General features: G+C 42.6%; 1 protein-coding gene across 1 annotated transcript in view; it reads right to left on the bottom strand.

Annotated features, from left to right (window-relative positions):
- The window catches only part of LOC143941251 (baculoviral IAP repeat-containing protein 1-like), a 123,394-nt gene extending 104,699 nt beyond the window's left edge, over positions 1-18,695 (bottom strand). The window contains exon 1 of the mRNA XM_077463291.1: positions 18,558-18,695. The gene's annotated coding sequence lies outside the window, so the exon portion shown is untranslated. The remainder of the gene's footprint in view (positions 1-18,557) is intronic.
- Between the last annotated feature and the right edge of the window lie 1,051 nt (positions 18,696-19,746).

Here is a 19,746-nt window from a genome sequence, read left to right as displayed (position 1 = left end):
CCTGTAAAATAAAAGTACAAAAAATACACAACACACAAGATAAAATACTTTATTGCACAGCTCCGGGGGTCTTCCGTCTTCGGGGGTCTTCTCGCTGGACTCCTCCGCTATCTTCTTGTAGCTCTTTTGCTAGCGGAGGAGTCCGGCTTTCTTCCTCGCCGCCGGCCTCTTCTCCCGACTTCGGGGGTCTTGTCCCCCTCTTCGGTTCTTCTGCCGGGCCACCGCGCCTTCTTATAGCTCTTTTACAGGCGGTGGCCCGGTCTTCTGTCGCCACCACCGCCGCCTTCCGTTCTTCTTCTTCTCCAGGAGATGTTGACTCAACGCTCTCTCCGGCCACAATGCCAGGGCTGCGCTGCGCGGCCACTTATATAGGGACAAGGGGCGGTGTCACATGGCTTTATGTCACATGGGTTGGTGTCACATGGTGACCCCGCCCCCTTACGATGTCATAGTCCCCATGTGACATCAACCCATGTGACCAATCCATGTGACATAAAGCCATGTGACACCGCCCCTTGTCCCTATATAAGTGGCCGCGCAGCGCGGCCCTGGCATTGTGGCCGGAGAGAGCGTCGAGTCAACATCTCCAGGAGAAGAAGGAGAAGAAGAAGAAGAACGGAAGGCGGCGGCGGCGGCGACAGAAGACCGGGCCACCGCCTGTAAAAGAGCTATAAGAAGGCGCGGTGGCCCGGCAGAAGAACCGAAGAGGGGGACAAGACCCCCGAAGCCGGGAGAAGAGGCCGGCAGCGAGGAAGAAAGCCGGACTCCTCCGCTAGCAAAAGAGCTACAAGAAGATAGCGGAGGAGTCCGGCGAGAAGACCCCCGAAGACGGAAGACCCCCGGAGCTGTGCAATAAAGTATTTTATCTCGTGTGTTGTGTTTTTTTTGTACTTTTATTTTACAGGTGAATGGGTAGGGGTACATTGTACCCCATACTCATTCACATAGGGTGGGGGGCCGGTATCCGGGGGCCCCCTTATTAAAGGGGGCTCCCGGATTCCGATAAGCCCCCCGCCCGCAGACCCCGACAACCAACGGCCAGGGTTGTCGGGAAGAGGCCCTTGTCCTCATCAACATGGGGACAAGGTGCTTTGGGGTGGGGGGGCCGCGTGGCCCCCCCCTTCCCCAAGGCACACCCCCCATGTTGAGGGTACGCGGCCTGGTACGGTTCAGGAGGGGGGGCGCTCGCTCGCCCCCCTTTCCTGGCCGGCCGGGTAGCGTGCTCGGACAAGGGTCTGTTGTGGACTTGGGGGGGACCCCCACGCCGATTTTTTTCGGCGTTGGGGTTCCCCTTTAAGTCCATACCAGGCGGTGGGGCCAGCGACGTCTCCTTCGCGGGCCCCGCCTACCTGGAGACGCGCTCGAAATGAGCGGACTTTTCTCCGGAGCGGGAAAAGTCCGCTCATTTCAAAAGTATGGCGGACTGGCATACACACGGCCGGATTGTCCGCCGAAATGCGAGTACGACGGACAGAATTCCGAAAAAAAACAAATTCTTAGTACGCCGGACTGCACGCTGAAAAAGTTCGCTGAAGCCCACACACGAGCGGACTGTCTGCTGAAATGTGTTTCGGCGGACTAAGTAGGCCATACAGTCCGCTCGTGTGTACGCGGCATTAGAAGGGCGATTTACTTGCTATATAATATTTGTGTCGGGAGGAGGCTATGCACTCTCCTTGTTTGTCGGACTCTCCCCATCAATTACCCTTGGTGGAGACTCCCACACTCCCAGAACCTGGGTTCTGGACTACGTGGTTATACTGTATTTTGTTTCAGTAGTTCAATTTTCTCTATTTTTAACCTTTTTTACTTTTCCTCCCTGAGGGTCAGCCAGAGGATCTCTTGGTTTCCGGAGATGTCCATACCTTGGAATAGGTGGGTAAGTTTACCTATTACAGCTGTTTTTGTCTTTTGCCATGTCCAAGTTAATTGACTCGAATGGAACCATTCGACAGCTTTCTCATAATGTTCAGGGGTTGGGCTCTACATCTGTACATATTAAGGTGTTTAATTATTACAAGTCACTGGGTGCTGATATTGTAGCTTCTTCGGGAAACACATTTTACTTCTTCCTTCGCTCCCCGCTATATACATAAAGACTATCCCATCTGTTACTTTGCTAAAGCCAGAGAGAAAAAACAAGGGGTGGCGCTTTGCTTATTGCGACGACTCTCATTCACTGAATCTAAAATACTGTGGGACCAAGAGGGGAGATACTTAATGGTAAAAGGACACCTGGGGGATAATTTAGTGACATTTTTGGTTTATTATGCCCCCAATACAAAGCAGGTAGCATTTTTCAACTCCTTGCTCCATCTTTGGCACCAGAATTTCAGGGAGATGTGATCTTACCTGGTGACTCTAATCTAGCGTTAGACCATACACTGGACAAATCTCACTTTTCTCAACTTCAGTACCCTCCCAAACAAAGCCGAAAATGTGCTTAGCTGTTACATCATCATGACCTGGTTGATGCTTGGAGGGAGGCCAACCCTACTGCTCGAGACTATTCCCACTTTTCTAGGGCCCATAATCGTTATTCCTGTATTGATCATGTATTTCTCCTCTCGGGACTATTACCCAAATTGACCGCGTCTAAGATAGTGTCGATGCCCTGGTCTGACCATGACCCTGTGGTACTTTTTTTGATTACAAAGTCTTTTATTGAAAGATCATAAAAATACAGTAACTGTGTCAGACAAAGTCTAATAATTTGAACAAGACAAGACAGCTATAGACATGGTGAGTTATTAAGGCCCAGTAAGTGGGGATTGACATTAAAATTTCATACAGTTAACAATGCATTTTCGAATAGGAAATTGGGTATCAGAAGGGAATATCTTAAAAGTACATTCCTAGGTCATAATAAGGCAGTATTCCAATGCTTCCATTTATTATTGAAAGTTTGCATAGTATCATACATTGTATGTTGAGATAGTTTGATGGCTTCTATTCTGGCTAGTACTTGTGACCAGGGGAGAGCTGAGGAACGCCAGTATAGTGCTATGACCCAATGTATGGCAAACGAAAAGCGTGTAAATAAGCTTTTTGCAGGGTGCAGGTATTTCAGGGGTGGAAGAGAAGCATAGGCACATTTGCATCGTTAGGGGGATTAAATGGCCTGCAATGGTGAATACCTTAGAGGACGCTTTCTGCCAGATAGGGTTAAGGAGTTTACAGCTCCAAAAAATGTGTTAGTGAGCCTAGTTCATTAAAACCGCGGAAGCAGAACGGAGATACTGCAGGGTATATAGAATGAATTTTCGCAGGTGTCATATACCAAATTGTGTGGAGTTTAACAGCTGTTTCACGTATTGAATATGACCTCGTGTTTTTAAACATATTAGTCAGCATCTCCTCCCATTCAGGTGGATCAAAGGTTAGGCCTGTCTCTTTTTCCCAGCTAAGCATCGGTTTAGTTTTTTCTTCTAGGGCAAACTCATTGAGCAAGCGGTATAGTCTGGAGACTATACCTTTGTCTCTGGAGGAATGAGAGCACAGGTGCTCAAATTGAGTGCTATGTGTTCAGGATTCAAGTGAGCCCCTACAGTGATAGAATTGTTTGATTTGTGTGTATCTGTGTATTTCAGAATGGGGGAATTTGTGTTCTGCGTGTAGCTGAGGAAAGGTTTTAAAATGAAGTCCTACTTTAAAGGCATGGAATGTGGTTAAACCAGCTGTGCACCATAGGAGGAACTGGGTTCTATCATGAAATGCTTGTGGGAATTTGGGGTCTCCTATAAGAGAGAGTAAGGGAGAAAAGGGGAGAGACTAGGTGAAATCTATTTCCGTATAATGACCACAGGTATATAGATTGGTATACTATCGTGTTTCGAGAGGTGAATTGATTGGGTTTGATAGATTTGTACCACAGTGATCCAGATGGTAGGAAGGGATGGATAGATTGTTTCTCGAATTTAAGCCATGGAAGTATGCCATTGGGCTATTTGAGCCAATCTGGCCGATAGATAATAACGTCAGAGATCTGGGAGGCCCAGTCCTCCGAGGGGCTGGGGTCTATATATTAGAGATTTGTGGAATCTCGGCTTTTTTTGGTGCCAAATAAATTTATTAACATCCTTTTGGATTGAGTCAATGTAAGATTTAGAAACATAAATGGGAGAGACCTAAAAAAAAAAAGTAATTTAGGTAATATTGCCATTTTGACAGCTGTGACCCTGCCCAGGAATGAAATATGGTATTTATCCAACAAATTAGTAGTAATCTAACGTTTGATACTATAGGATGATAGTTTGTTTGAAACAGTGTTTGAAACTCAGGGGTAAGTTGTATCCCTAGGTAGCAGAATGTTTGGGTGCACCACGTAAAAGAAAAGCGGTGCTGCAAAGAGGATGCAAGGTTGTTTGGGATATTTTTTGGCATGGCTGAACATTTAGGTAAATTAACCCCTAAGCCTGAAATTGTATGGAACGAGTCTAATAAGGAAATTAAATTGGTTAATGCTATAAGTGGGTTTGTTAGAAATAAGAGGAAATCATTGGCATAAAGGTTGAGTTTAAATTCTTTGGGACCTTTATGATATCCTTTAATGTTTACATTTTCTGAAATGGCACATGCTAAAGGCTCTATTGCCAGAGCAAAAAGGAGGGGGGGATGAAGGACACCCTTGTCTGGTGCCTTTCTGAAGTGGGAAGAATTGGGAGTTGTTACCCGGTAATTTTATTCTAGTTTGGGGGTCTCTATATAAGGCGTGGAAACCTTGCAGGAATTCACCAGAGATGCCAAATTTGGGTAATAAATGGTCTAGGTATGACCATCTAGCGTTGTCAAACGCTTTATGAATATCAAGGCTAAGGAGAAGTGTTTGTTTAGAATGTAGATTGGCATCCTGTATTATGTTGGTAACAAGGCGGATATTGTCCGTAATTTGTCTTCCTGGGATAAACCCAGTTTGATCAGGAGAGATCAGGGACGTAAAGACAGAGGCCAATCCATTTGCTAATAATTTGCCAAAAATGTTTAAGTCATTATTAATGACAGAGATTGAATGAAAGTTTTGGGGAAGGGAGTGATCTTTATGGGGTTTAGGGATAAGGGACATGTTGGCTAATAAAATTTTTGTGAGGAAATTATTTCCTTTTAATATGTGGTTATAAAGGGAAGCCAATTTAGGTGATAATATGTGTGAAAATTTCTTATAGTAAGAGGCAGAATACCCATCTGGGCCTGGTGCTGTAGAGGATTTGAGAGATTTGATGATCAACGTTATTTCAGTCTCAGTGCAGGGGGCATTTAATTGTTCAGTCTGTTGGCTCGATAAAGTGGGTAGTGTCAGGTTCGAGAACCAAGATTGGGAGGTTGGGTCTTTAGTAGGTTGGGAAATTGCAAATACATTTTTGTATGTCATTCTGGTTTGATGCTGAGTTACGAAGTTTATAAGTGTGAGTTGATTTCATAGCTTGGTTAAGTTTACATGCAAACATTGTGGATGCTGAGTTACTATATAGCATGAATTTGGCTTTTTCCCATCTCAAGGCTTTTTCTGTTTTATCTGAGAGCAGAAGGTCTAATGCTTGCTTCTTATCAGTGATCTGTTGTAAGAGGTCAGGGGAAGGGGATTGGTTATAACGATTGTATAGCTTGTTCATTTTTTTTGTAAGAGAACGGAGATCTGTAAGTTTGCCCTTATTTTTTTTGGTGGCTATATTAATGAGAGGACCTCGCATAATGGCTTTATGGACTGTCCAAAGTGTGCAGGGCTGAGTATCTGGAAGCTGGTTATCAGTGAAATAATCATTAAGTTGTGTCGTGAGGGTGTCTATGGTGGATGGGTCTGTCAACAAAGAGTCATTGAGTCTTCAGGTAAATTTGGGTAATAGGTATAGGTAGTGGGTTTAAGGCCTATTCTAGTAACATTGAAGGCGACTATATGATGGTCTGACCATGGGCAGACACGTATATCAGCTCTAGAGGAGTTTGCTAAAACTATAGGAGTACAGAAAATATAATCTATGCGGGCTGAGCTGTCAAGAGGGTTTGAATAGAAAGGATAGGATCTACATCCAATATTATGTGCTCGCCATACATCTATAAGTTGATGTGTATTTAGGCTACAAGTGAGAGATTTAGGGAAGGCTTTGGAGGAGGGAGTAATTCTGCTCCCGTCTAAGCTGGGGTGTGCCGTGAGGTTAAATTCTCCCCCCCACTATTAAGTGAGGGGATAGATAACGGTCTAGAATGGCAAAAAACTGTTGGAAAAATGTTGCTTGTGTTACATTAGGGGCATAAATAGAGGCAATGGTTGTAGCACGACCCTGGACTCTACCTTGTAGAATTATAAACCTACTATCAGGATCTCTGTATATATGATCAAGTTCGAATGATAATGAGTTTTTTATGAATATGGCCACTCCACAGGACTTAATGGTATGGGTAGTATAATAAAATTGTTTAAAAGACTTATCCAAGTATTGTGGGTGATTATTGTTAGAAAATGGGTATCTTGCAATAAAAGGATATCTGCACCAAGGCTTTTGTATTGGCAAAATGCTTTCTTACGTTTCTGCGGAAGGTTGAAGCCTTGTACATTATGCGACATTATTTTTAGAGCCATTGGGGTTTTAATAAGTGTATAATTTGGTACTTGTTATAGGGATTGTAAGTATAATAGTACCATGGAGTAGCCAAACCCACATCACATAGCCAGAGAAAACAAAGTATTTGTCTTATTAACGATAAAATCTTTGTCTGAGGTTCTACAATAAATGGTGCTGTTGAAGATAAACATTTAAAACATAATAACAGAACTAGTTTATACAAATTGAATAAAATAATAAAATTGCTCAAAAAAAAAAAAATGAGCGTTGATGACCAAAAAAAAGTTTTCTTAGTCCAATATCAACCAAGGGGCTCAGAAGATTCTGAGAGGAAAGGGTGAGCGAACAAAACAAAAATATCACCCTATATTCCAACATAAGTTGGGCCCAATGGTCGGCAGGGGGGATGACTGCGGATGTGGGGAGACTTACCTTGTGTATAGTGAGATGTGATTAGGTGTGGATAAGCCGTCCAAAAGATTGTATTGTTCGATGGGGGTGGTGACAGGGGGGAGAGATGGATTTTTCTTGGGCTCAAGGCTAGAGTCACAGGATTCAAGAATGTGTTACAGGTGAATTGTGATGGCTAGCAAAATAAGAAATCCATCTGTATAGAATGGTGACCCTGTGGTAATTATGTTTTCTAACTTACTTAACTATCAAGTTAGCTAAATCCCCCTGGAGGCTAAATAAGTCTATACTTAGTAACGAATATTACTGCTTAGACATTATTACTCACCTTAAAGCTTACTTTGATATTAATAAAGCAGAAGATACCAATCCTGCCATTAATTGGGCAGCACACAAAGCTTGAATAGGAGGATTCTTGATTCAGTTGGCATCCAGACTCAAAAAAAGCTTGTGATGAAATGATTCTGATCAAAACTAAGGAATACGAAACCCTAGCTACCCAACATAAACATTCCCCACATCCAGAATTTTTGCTCAAGCTTGAACAGGCTCGTACAGAACTCAATATTTGCCTCACTACAAAATCGGAGAAATGTCTACGCTGGACTAATCATACATTTTTTACCTGGCATGACCGACTCTATTTCAATTCCTTGCGAGATGGTGGACAGGTACCTTTAGACGAAAATAGGGCTTACATCAGTGTCATACCTAAACCAAATAAAGACTCCACTGATATTCTTAATTACCGCCCTATATCGTTGATTAATTGTGATCTCAAAATCCTACCGAAAATCTTAGCTTTGCGTCTTGGTGCCTTTCTACCACAGTATATTCATGAAGACCAATTTGGCTTCATAAACCAATGCCAAACGCTAGACCAGATTCGCCGATCTATAACATTGATTTCTGCAGTTCATTCTAAATGGGATGCTCCTTGGTCTAGGGAACTGTTACTACTTTCATTGGATCTTCATAAGACCTTTGATAGCTTGAACTGGGATTACTTAATTACCATTTTAGAGGCCTTCGGATTTGACTCTACCTTTAGGCTAAAAGCACACTGAAGCTCAAAAAAGCTTTTTCTGGACGCCAGATTGCTGGCAGAAAACGCTGGTTAAAAAACGTGCTTTTAACAGCATTTTGTATGAGCGTTTATTAGCGTTAGCGTTTATCTGCGTTTTCAATAAAAATACACAGAGGACACTCCAAAAATTCTGCAGTGTATTCCAAACTCCCACAATGCATTGAAAAAATAGAATGCCGAACACTAATTAACGCATGTTTATGAGTGTTTATAAGCGTTTATGAGCGTTTATCGGCGTTTGTCGTTTTTTTTAACAGTGAAAAACGGCACTTTGAACGCAAATTTCTGGCGTTCAGGAAAAAGCCCATAAACTCCACTGCTCATTAAAGCTAAACAACGTCCATGTGTGCATGGACACATAGGCTAACATAGAGTGGAGTTTATGGGCTTTTAAAAAAAATGCCCAAACTCCAATAAACTGCAGTTTATGAGCTCCAGTGTACATGGAGCCTTATCTCTTTACTAAAAACACTATATAGCAATCCGTCAGCCCAGGTCTCCATTCGGGGTTATAGATCACGTTCATTCCCTATTAGACATGGGACAAGACAGGGCTGCCCACTTTCCCCATTACTCTTTGCATTAGCAATTGAACCCTTAGCTGACGCAATTCGATCCCATCCTAAAATACATGGAGTACGTTGTGGACAACAGGAGCACAAATGTTCTCTGTTTGCTGACAACTTCCTCATGTATGTCACTAATCCTGAAGTCACTCTACCTACTCTGCTAACTCTGTTTCATCAATTTTCCCAACTCTCAGGGCTCTCTTTAAATACTCAGAAAACGATGGCTCTTAATATTTCTTTGCCCCCCTCGACAGAATGGAAATTACAAACTACCTATAACTTTCAATGGGCATCAAACTCCCTTCCATATCTAGGCATCCAACTGACATCTTCGATTAACACTCTGTACTGGGCTAACTATCCTCCACTCTTTCGCTGACTCTGGGAAGATCTTCAACAATGGGCAGACTATCCTTTATCTTGGTTCAGTAGAATCAATTCTATTAAGATTACATTTCTACCCAGGATACGTTATTATTTTAGAACTTTACCAGTTGCAGTCTCGAGGGGAGATCTACAATGACTACAATCGGATGTTCTCCGTTTTATCTGGGGTAATAAAAAGCCTTGCATGAACAAACTGAGATTATATGCCTCAAATCGAGTGATGAACTTGGCCTCCCTAATTTACAAACTTACTATCAGGCAGCTCAAATAACACAGCTTTCCTATACAACAGCCAAGGGGCCTCCACCCCTCTGGGTCTCTAATGAGGCTCTTTCATGCCCCCCTTTTGCTATCAGCTCCCTAATGTGTCTTTCAAACCGCCTTTGCCCCCCTATTTTGTGCCCCACCCTGTCTCAATACCTAGCCGTTTGAGACAGTTTGCGACATCATAGACCCTTATCATCCCCATATACCCCACTAGCCCCCTTGTTTTGTAATCCAGAATTCTCCCCCGGTTTGACTCAACTGTTATTTCAATGGTGGCTCGATAAGGGACTTCTTAGGATAGGAGACTATCTTGATGGAAATCAACCTTACTCTTTACAATATTTTAAAGACACAATGCAGATGCCCCCTAGTGAATTGTTTAGGTGCAATCAGCTTATTTCCTTTATACATTCTAAATTTAATTTGTTAGATGGACCTCTTATACTTACAAATTTTGAATTATCTTACCAAACTAAGGGCCTCCTACAGGGACGAATATCTACGGTATATACCACCCTTACTGACTCAAATACTAAACTCCCTTAAATGATGCAATGAAAATACCACTTTTGATTTATCTGACTGGCAAGATATGGCTTATGCTTTATCTAAAGTATCCATTAATATGACACTAATTGAAGCTAATTATAAAACCCTCCTTCGTTGGTATCTAGTACCAACCAGGGTCGCTAAGATGCATCCGTCTGCATCCTCCATGTGCTTTAGACAGTGTGGCCAGGTGGGTACGATGTACCACATTTGGTGGCGGTGTCCAAATATCACTAGATTTTGGATTTGTGGATCCCCAGAAACAGCATTTTCCAAAAGCTTCCTGAAGGAGTCCCTAAAAAATCTATGAAACTAATTATATACATATATTTGGCTGCTAAAATAACCATTGCTAAATATTGGAAGCAGTTGGTGGTTCCTCTTGACTCTTCACAACACTACTAAGAAATTTGCTGCAATATGGGATCCGTGGATCCGATATATATCTTCATCCTAATTCACCTCTGGCTGCCCCCCCCCCCCCTTCTTATTTTTTTATTCTTTCTCCCCTTTCTTCTCCTTTTCCTTACTCACCGACCCTCCCCGCCTTTTTTTTCTCTTCTCCCTTCCCTTCCCCTCCCCTTCCCCTTCCCTATCCCCCTCCTTCGGTTGCTACACTATACCTTTTCCCTGTACTATAACCATTTCCAGTAGTACAAGTCTAAGTGGCTCATTGGGATTCTACGTAGTTAGTCCCTAAAGAATCAGAAACATATTTCATGACCTAGCCACTAACGACTTTTATCCTTAGTTCATCTGTCAACCTCACCAATACTTCCACCAAATATACTTTATTTCTCAGTTTAATGTTTTGAGGTGTTGCATTTCTGCGTTTATAAGTTTTACTGTTCGTTGAATGTACTTTCTATGACATTGTGTTGTTACTTGAATAATAAAATAAAAAATATTGAAAGTTAAAGGAGAAGTCCAGCCTGAGCTTTTTAGGCTGGGCTTCTCCAATGGGTCACATAAGTTCAATTCGTTTTGCACTCCTGTGACCCGTTTTCAGCGGAGAGCGGTCTGAAGTCCACTCTCCGCTGACGTCACTGCCATCAGTCGGGGAAGAGTTATCACAGCGCAGTGCTGGAGGGCTCAGTCTGACAGGTAAGTGTACTGTAATGTGCTAATATGCTGTGCATACTAGTAAATTATGGCATAACCTACCTCAGGGCCGCTAAAAAGTAGTAATGTTACTACCGCTTTAATATCACAGGATCCCGGGAGCCTCTCATGGAGCCCCCCACTGACCCGGTGGCCCTTGGGCAGTGACCAGATGCATAGTTGCCTACATTTAAAAAATATTTTCAGGGACCCTTTTTTTTTTTACCAGTGGTATATTTAGAGTAGCTGACCTATGTTCCTCTATACATCACAGTAGTAATCATAAAATTAAATGTGTACTAAAAATGGACAAAACAAATATGAGGACTGAGAAGATTTCCTTTAGTTGAACTAACAAAAGTATGCCCTTTCTAGAGCTGGCAACATTGAGGATATTCCATATAATTTTGAAGAACTGTTTTTGTGGGTAAGAGGCATAGGGGAGGAGTATAGATGGTATAACAGTGGGCACTATGTACAGTAGATGAGTGTGCAGGGTATGACAGTGGGCAGTATGCACAGCAGAGGGGTGTGGAGGGTATGGCAGTGGGTACTATGTACAGGAGAGGAGTGTGGAGGGTGTGATGGGGCAGTATGTACAGGAGAGGAGTGTGGAAGGTATTATGGGGTCAGTATGTACAGGAGAGAAGTGTATCACAGTGGGCAGTATATATAGGAGAGGATTGTGGGGGTATGACAGGGGGCACTATGTATAGGAGAGGAGTTTGGAGGGTATGACAGTGAGCAGTATGTACAAGAGAGGAGTGTGGAGGGTATGACAGTGGGCAGTATGTACAGGAGAGGAATGTGGCAGGTATGACAGTGGGCACTATGTACAGGAGAGGATTGTGGGGTGGTATAACAGGGGACTCTATGTATAGGAGAGGAGTGTGTAGGATATGACAGTGAGCAGTATGTACAGGAGAGGAGTGTGGAGGGTATGACAGTGAGCAGTATGTACAGCAGGAGAGTGTGGAGGGTATGACAGTGGGCAGTATGTACAGGAGAGGAATGTGGCAGGTATGACAGCGGGCACTATGTACAGGAGAGGATTGTGGGGTGGTATAACAGGGGGCACTATGTATAGGAGAGAAATGTGGAGGGTAGGACAGTGAGCAGTATGTACAGGAGAGGAGTGTGAGGGTATGACAGCAGGCGCTATGTACAGGAGAGGATTGCGGGGGGTATGACAAGGGGCACTATGTATAGGAGAGGAGTGTGGAGGGTATGACAGTGGACACTAGGTATAGGAGAGGAAAGTGGAGGGTATGACAGCGGGCACTATGTACAGGTGAGGAGGATGAAGGAATCTGGGAAGGAAAAATGTAAAGGTTTGTGGAAGGATGTTTAGGGACCGCATAGTGGTTAAGCGGGCTATACATGGATTGAAATTAAGCCAAATAAGCAGAGACCAGCCATGTATGGGCTAGCTGGTTGTACACAAGTCAATCTATTAATCGACTTGAGTACAACCAGCCTGTCAGTGCTGCCAGCTATAATTAGCAATATTGATCATTGTATTCTGTGGGTAAGGAAGGCTCCCCACTGGCAGAACACAGTAACACTGCGGGAGTGATTCCCCCATCCACCGGTCAGCAGGTGAGAGGATGTGTGAGGACAGGCTGTGGAGAGAGGTCTGTCAGCGGGGGGGGGGGGGGGGGGGTATGAGGTGGTCATGGAGGGATATCAGTTAGCCGAGGGGGGGGGGGTACCTGGGAGGTGGCTAACATGGGAAGCGGCTGGGGAGTGACCTGATTGGTGGGGAGTGTGAAATGGATGATGCGTTTCAAGTTTCTCTCCCATTTGCGATAATGCTTACTGCCCTCGGAAAAGTGATATGTGGTGGATTGCTTTTCGACGAGTGGTATAGCAGCAGCTGACAGGCGTTCATGAGGTGCTAATGCTGCCTGCTTGTTTTCTTTGTTTTTTTTACATTGCAGAATGGTATTTTTACATTGTTGGAATACTCTGAGTGAGTTTGGCCTGCAGTTGCAGAGTGGCCCCATTTATATCAATGGGTGAGTATGACAGGCAGTGTACTTGTCATAATCTGCAGGCTCCAAGCTGTCCTTTGAGCTCAGTGCCTCTGACAAGAAGTGATGAGAGGCCCTGTGAGCTCATCCTCTCAGTCTGCTACAAACAGTGTGTCAACTTGTATTCAAACGGGCCGCTCTGTATGTAGCTTCTGACAGGCTACTGTTTAAAGTTTTTTTTCTCCTATAATTATCTTGATAGGTAATAGCAGAATGTAAAAATGTGCTTCCATTTGTTCAGTGTGTATTTTTTTTTGTATTATGACACTTCTTACCTGTCCAGTGGGCTGCCAATAGTGTAAGTAAGGAGGGGCTGGCCAAAGTTAACACACATTATTTAGGCATTAGGCTCTCAATGAAGTGCAGAGGGTTACCTGTCTAAAACATCCCTCCCCCTAATTTTTTGCAATTGGCCATCAGATGGGGTGAGGAATCTGATAAGGGAACCTTATACTTTTGGCTTTAAATACTAATTTCAAAAAATGTTATACTTATGTTGGACAAAATGTTTGTGTCTAATCTGCTTGCAATATTCATGTGCAAAATGACAAATTAGATTTTCTTGTTTGACTCCAGAATTTCCTTCAACATCACAGAAATGGCAGACTGTGGCCTCCCAATTTGCTACCCATTGGGACTTTCCCAATTGTGGAGGTGCAATTGATGGGAAATGCGTCCGCATCATCCCACCCCCCAACTCGGGGTCCTACTATTATAATTACAAGGGGTATAATAGTATAGTGATGTTGGCGGTGGTGTCCGCTACCTACGAGTTCCTGTATGTGGACCTGGGGAAAAATGGCCGGAGTGTTCACCCAGATGGAGTTCTACTGGCGTCTCCAGAGTGGCAGTTTGGGCTTGCCACCTCCAGAGGAGAATGTGGAAGGACCCCCCTTCGTCTTCATCGCGGATGAAACATTTGTGCTGGGTGACCATCTTATGCGGCCATTCCCAATGAGGACCCTTACTCCAGACCAGTGGGTTTTTAATTACCGGCAGGCCAGAGCCAGAAGAGTAGTGGAGAACACTTTTGGGATAATGGACAGCCGGTTTTGCCTATTTTTGACACCCATCCACGTGGCGGAATATAAACTGAACCATATACTGTAGTGCTGCATTTTCCTGCTGCATTAAAAAAAATAGTCACCAAACTATGTGGCCTCAGTTGGGCCTGAGGCAGACTTTCCTGAACTTGCCAACCTGATGGCATTTGAAGCTGGCCGTCCTGGCTTGCCCCCCCCAAAGCGTCTGCGAGGTCAGAAACCGATACATGGAGTACTTTGCGGGTAGGGGGGCCATTGATATGCCAGACAATTTCTGAGAGGCATTTTTTAAATAAATTTATCTTTCAAACTGCAATAATATTTGTTTTCATTTACTGCTTGTTTTAGGTGACTCCTAGGTATTTTTTTTTCTGGGCCTTTTTCAGCAGTGCAAACCAAATCTCTGGGCGAGATGAGTTGACAGTCTCTTATTATTATTATGTTGTGGGTCTGCTACACCCACACCTTGTTTTTGTTGTTAATGTATGTAGTGCATTACCGACAAAAATATTCCTCATTTTCAGCACCATGACAGAAATGTGTGGAGTCATGAAAATGGCATGATTGGGGCAAATTAAAAAGCACTGTGGGTGTTATTTACTAAAGACAAATGCACAATGCACTATAAGTGCACTGCAAAAGTGCACTTGAAACTGCACTTGGAGTACAACGTGGATATGCCTTTAGTAAATAACACCCATTGTCACAGAAAACAACAACTTTACTACAAATACTGCTTTTGCGCATTGAAAAAGGAAGCCACACATTGTTGATAATAAAACTTTTTACTCAAAGCACATTCACACATGTGCGTTTATAAAAGGGTTTTACAACAAACCAACATATTGCATGTATATAACATTATTATTGGTAACATTAATATAACTAGCCATTTTTTAGAAAACAGGCATGTTTCAAAGCATAACATACAGAATTTAGGAACTTACAAAGTTCAACTTTGAAAATTGAAGGCAATATCAGACATTAGTATGTCCAAACTGTGTTGATATTGCCTTCATCAGATGGGGTGTCACCCCTGGAAAAGCCAAATTTGGAAGATGCACACAAATTGTGATTCAAACTGGGCATTTTCCTCCTAATCCTATGCCTAATGTCAACATGTGCTATCTCCCATCATGGGGGATCAATGTTGGTGTTTTGGGGGTGCAACCCCTTCATCTCAGCCACTTTAGCAGCGAGGAAGGGATTGCTCCCACAAAATGCATACATTGATCCCCCATGATGGGAGATATCACATGTTGATACACTATGTGCATCTTCCAAATTTGGCTTTTGTCAAAATATAAAACTGTTTTTTAAAAGATAAAATCGATGCTAGCTAGTTTTTTTTTTCTGATTCTCCCTAAAACATCAATGATGTTCTTCATTTTTTGTTGAACCTCATTGATGTTTTTCTTGAGATTATCTAAATCGTGATTGTACCCCATTATCTCCCCGATGAAGATCTGGGCACTTTCACTAGTAAAATGCGATTCTTCTTCCACAACATCCACACCACCTACAAATAAACAAAAAAACACACCATGTATTATTAAAATGCAGGCATACATCTATTACCTGAATCTGTGGTCTCAGACACTCACCTGTTGTGGTGACAATTCTGCCAATTTCAACAACCTCTCCTTCTTCCTCCTCCAATGCTTCTGGTTTTTGGATTTCCCCTTCCTTGTGAGGCGTGGGGTCCCTGATGTCCTCAGATGTCCCAAGTCTTCTCTCCTTTATGAGAATGTAAAAAAGGAATACTTAGCACACAGATATTTGAGGGCAGAAACATTTCTTGGAAGAGTAGTACAATTGTGTTTTTTGTTCAAAGCTGAAAACATTATTTTAGAGACTTTCTAAAGCTGGAATACTTACCTGTTTTGTGCAAGTTTCACAGATGGAGACACCCTTACAGTATTCACTGGAGCATGTGTGTGGGATACACTAATAAAAAGGGTGTTCTGGTGTCCCACACTAGTACTCCTGAGTCCAGATGTGTAAACAGCTACTGAGTGTCCTCTCCTTTACAATGAATCAAGTTTGCATTTCTAGTTACAAATCCCTCTAAGCAACAAACTTTCTTTGACTAGAAATAGGCCTGAACAAATGTAGTTAACTGCAACTTTCCAAAACATTGTATTTGAAGTGGGCAAACGAACAAAGTTTACTACGAACGATTGAACCTATGAACATGAAAGTGGCCATTTTAAACTGTACAACACTAAAGAAAAGCACATGGAGCAGTATGCAAGCAATGATAATAATATGAAAACATGACAAATAATTACCTTTTATAAGAACTCACTTGATCCTTCTGTACCGCTCCCTCAGTTTCAGGTCTGACCAGCGTTTCCTCAGTTGATCCTTGGATTTGTCGTACCCCAAAATTCTTCTGCAGACTCTTCACAACTTTAGTCATGATCTTGGCCTTTCTGACATTTGGGTAAGGTCCATACTTCCCATCATAGTCGTTCCTCTCCAATATATCCACCATCTCCAACATCTCTACAAAAGGCCTTAAATCTTCTCCTCCGGGATCGGGACATTTCTGGCTCCGGGCTTTCCTCATCCTCCTTGTTGCTGTAATAATTACCATGCACCTGCTGTGTCTCCACCATGTGCTCTCCCCACTGCGCCCAAAGAGAGGGGGCGGGGAATAGACTAGAAAGAACATCAGGGGCCGGCGGATTTTCAAGCATGCACACTGTATATAAAACGTAACACGTGTGTGTTGTATGTACGATCTGTGAGAGGAGGAAGGAGTAGCGGAAGCGCCAATCGTTCGAACGAAGGTACAATTTTAACTTTATACATCACTGGCCTATACAGCATCTAGATTGAGGCTTATATTGGGACAAGATTAGAAGAGTTTAGCCTGACATTAGGGTTTGTCTTGTGTTGTGTCTTGCAGAAAATATGGATCCCTTCAAAGACCATGAATTTGTCCCCATCTTCATTGATCTGTTCAGGGAGCTGCCCTACCTGTGGCAGGTGAACCACCCCTTTTAAAAGGACCTAAGAAAGAAGAAGGCAGCGCTGGAGAAACTGCTTGCTTTTGTGAAGCCGATGGTCCCCATGGCAGACAACATGTGAAGGCCAAAATTGGCGGCCTGAGGAGTACATATCTGAGGGAGCGCAAGAAGGTCCAGATTTCCCGGAGATCAGGAAATGCAGATGACATTTATGTACCCAGGCTGTGGTACTATGACAGGCTGCACTTTCTGGCAGACCAGAGGGAATCCAGGCCAGCACTCTACAGTCTTCCTCCCCCCCAGTTGAGGCTTCCGATGTCCAACCTGGGCCTTCCAGGCAGCAACATGTGGAGCAGCCCAGCTTGAGTCAGGTATAGCATTTTTCAACATATTTATTGTTGTAAATGTAATGATGTTAACTAGATGTTGTTATTATTGATCAGTAAGTTCTGATTTAACAGAGGGGTTTACTTCAAAAAGCCCAGTTTATTTGTGAGTAGGCAGATACATTTCCTAAATACAATGTGAAATTAACAAGGGACACCAACCAATCTCCTTGGGGTTTCAAAATACAAGATAATAATGGTGTTGTGGAAACTTGACACACAAAACACACAAAAAAATTATGGAGATAACCCAAAAAAAAAATGGAGATCGTGAATAAAAAAACCCCACACAAAATAATTAAAAATATTCAAACATAAACATAAAATAATTATTCAGGAGATCTGACGAATAAAAATATTATATTCATGAAATCAGGAGAAAGAATAAAGAAAGACATGTGAATATGAGCAGCAAAACAGCGTAATTCTTCTAGCATTATAAAGAAAAAGAGAATGCGCTGCATTAAAATTTTTTAACATTGCAGCGTGATGAATGTGCTATATCCACATACGAACGCCAGTTTTACCAGACCGAGCGCTTCCGTCTTGTAATTTATTGTGAGCATATGTGGCACTTTGTGCCTTGGAGTAGGCTACACACGGAATTTACGCAATTGGATTTTGTTGTCAGAAAATTTTAGATCCCGCTCTCAAACTTTGTGCGTTGGAAATTCCAACGGAAAAAGTCTGATGGAGCTCACACACGGTCAGATTTGTCGGAAAACCCGACCATGTGTATGGGGCATAAGTATTCAGTGGATGATAATGCTCCTATTTGCTAATTTTACCCACATAGGGATCTCCAGCAATCCCTGAGAAGAATAGTTCAAGCCCCAAACTCTGATACTTCTGTCCTATACTTGTCAATGTTTATGCAGAGAAAAAAATCTCTCTTTGGTAGTATGAGGAGTGCGCTGTACATATGACTACAATGCAGTGATTTTGAGCAGCGTTATTTAATTTAAAATGCACAAAACATTGAGTATGGACTTCAAGATCCAAGAGAGGTTCAGTGGATTTACAGGCAAGCAAACAAAATCACTTGCACATTGCCAAATAGATGTTGGTAAACGTTTGGTCAGCTCACCATAAAGCAGGTAGAAAAGCACTTCCATATAGACATCTTGACTAGTAATTCAGTGCACACAAACTATTACTTCACATACTATGGCAAGAAAAATAATGTACTTACCAAAGGAAACCAAATGAAGAATTAAAGGAAGAAATCCAGATGTTTAAGTGGTATGTACCATCCGATCACTTCACTTAAAAACCATGAAGGGCATTACTTCTGAACTGCTGCTGTAAGTCAAAAGTGACTGAGGAGGAAGAACCACCCAGATAAGAAAGTGGCATGTTGATAGGTGGTGCATTGTTAAGACAGAGCCTCTGGAACTTTAAAGAGAAAGTATAGCATATTTTCAGAGAATGCATGGTATTTACCATAAAACAATATTTTAAAAATAAAATTGCACTGAGTAACATGACAGAAACAGACTCAGAAGTCCAGCTCTTGACCATTTACATTTTGTCTCAGCATATTTAGTCTTCCTATCTAATACTAAGAATATATAATTATGCTAATAGAGCATAAATCAAATATAATTTTACTTATGTAGTAATATAGTACATTGTATATAAAGAATGTATATACATTATACATGTAGTGGTACCCCCATGGGGGCTGCTGCATTTGTTTATTACCTTTTATCAGATGGCTCCGCTTCCAATGCCCCATGCAAGTACATGACACCAAACTAGTCAGAATGTATTTTATAATGCTTTATTCTGGGTATAAATCGGTGGGCTGTTCAATAGGGTATATGAGATGCCCCATCCAACCCCAGTTTTAGGTCAAAAAGGATACTAATCTGTAGCCGTGGCTTTTGTTATTAGATTAATTCTTAAAACGATCCTTTCCTGGTTCCATTTCTCCCTTATGTCTCACTTCCAATATGGACAGATAAGCATCACTCTGAATAATGCTGTGGATGTTGACCTCAAAGTCACAGGTCCACACTGCCTATTTCCATGACTTGTGTTTTTTAACTTCCCTCAGTCCTGGAAAGTGCTTGATACTGTGGTCCATGGATACGCAGTATGAAGTTACTGGGTAGCTCTACTGGGTTTCACTTTCATTGCTCTCTCCCAATCAACAGTCCATGTTCAAAGAAAGTCGATTCACAGTTTTCTCCTTCCGCTTAGTTCCTACTTCCTCCTCCTCCTCCACGCTGTCCAGCACATCCCCGCATTGGACGCCTGGTCTTCACCCAGGGCTTCCGGTCCTGAACCTCTGGACCTCGGACTCAAACTCTCCAACCTTCCGGAGCATGTGACCCCCCTTTTTTATGAGAAACCTCCAATTGACCATAGAAATTAAC

This window comes from Lithobates pipiens, unplaced genomic scaffold (assembly GCF_037356315.1).
Source record: "Lithobates pipiens isolate NorthernLeopardFrog02 unplaced genomic scaffold, aLitPip1_a1.2 Scaffold_3, whole genome shotgun sequence".
Classification (NCBI taxonomy): domain Eukaryota; kingdom Metazoa; phylum Chordata; class Amphibia; order Anura; family Ranidae; genus Lithobates; species Lithobates pipiens.
This window is presented reverse-complemented; position numbering and strand designations above follow the sequence as displayed.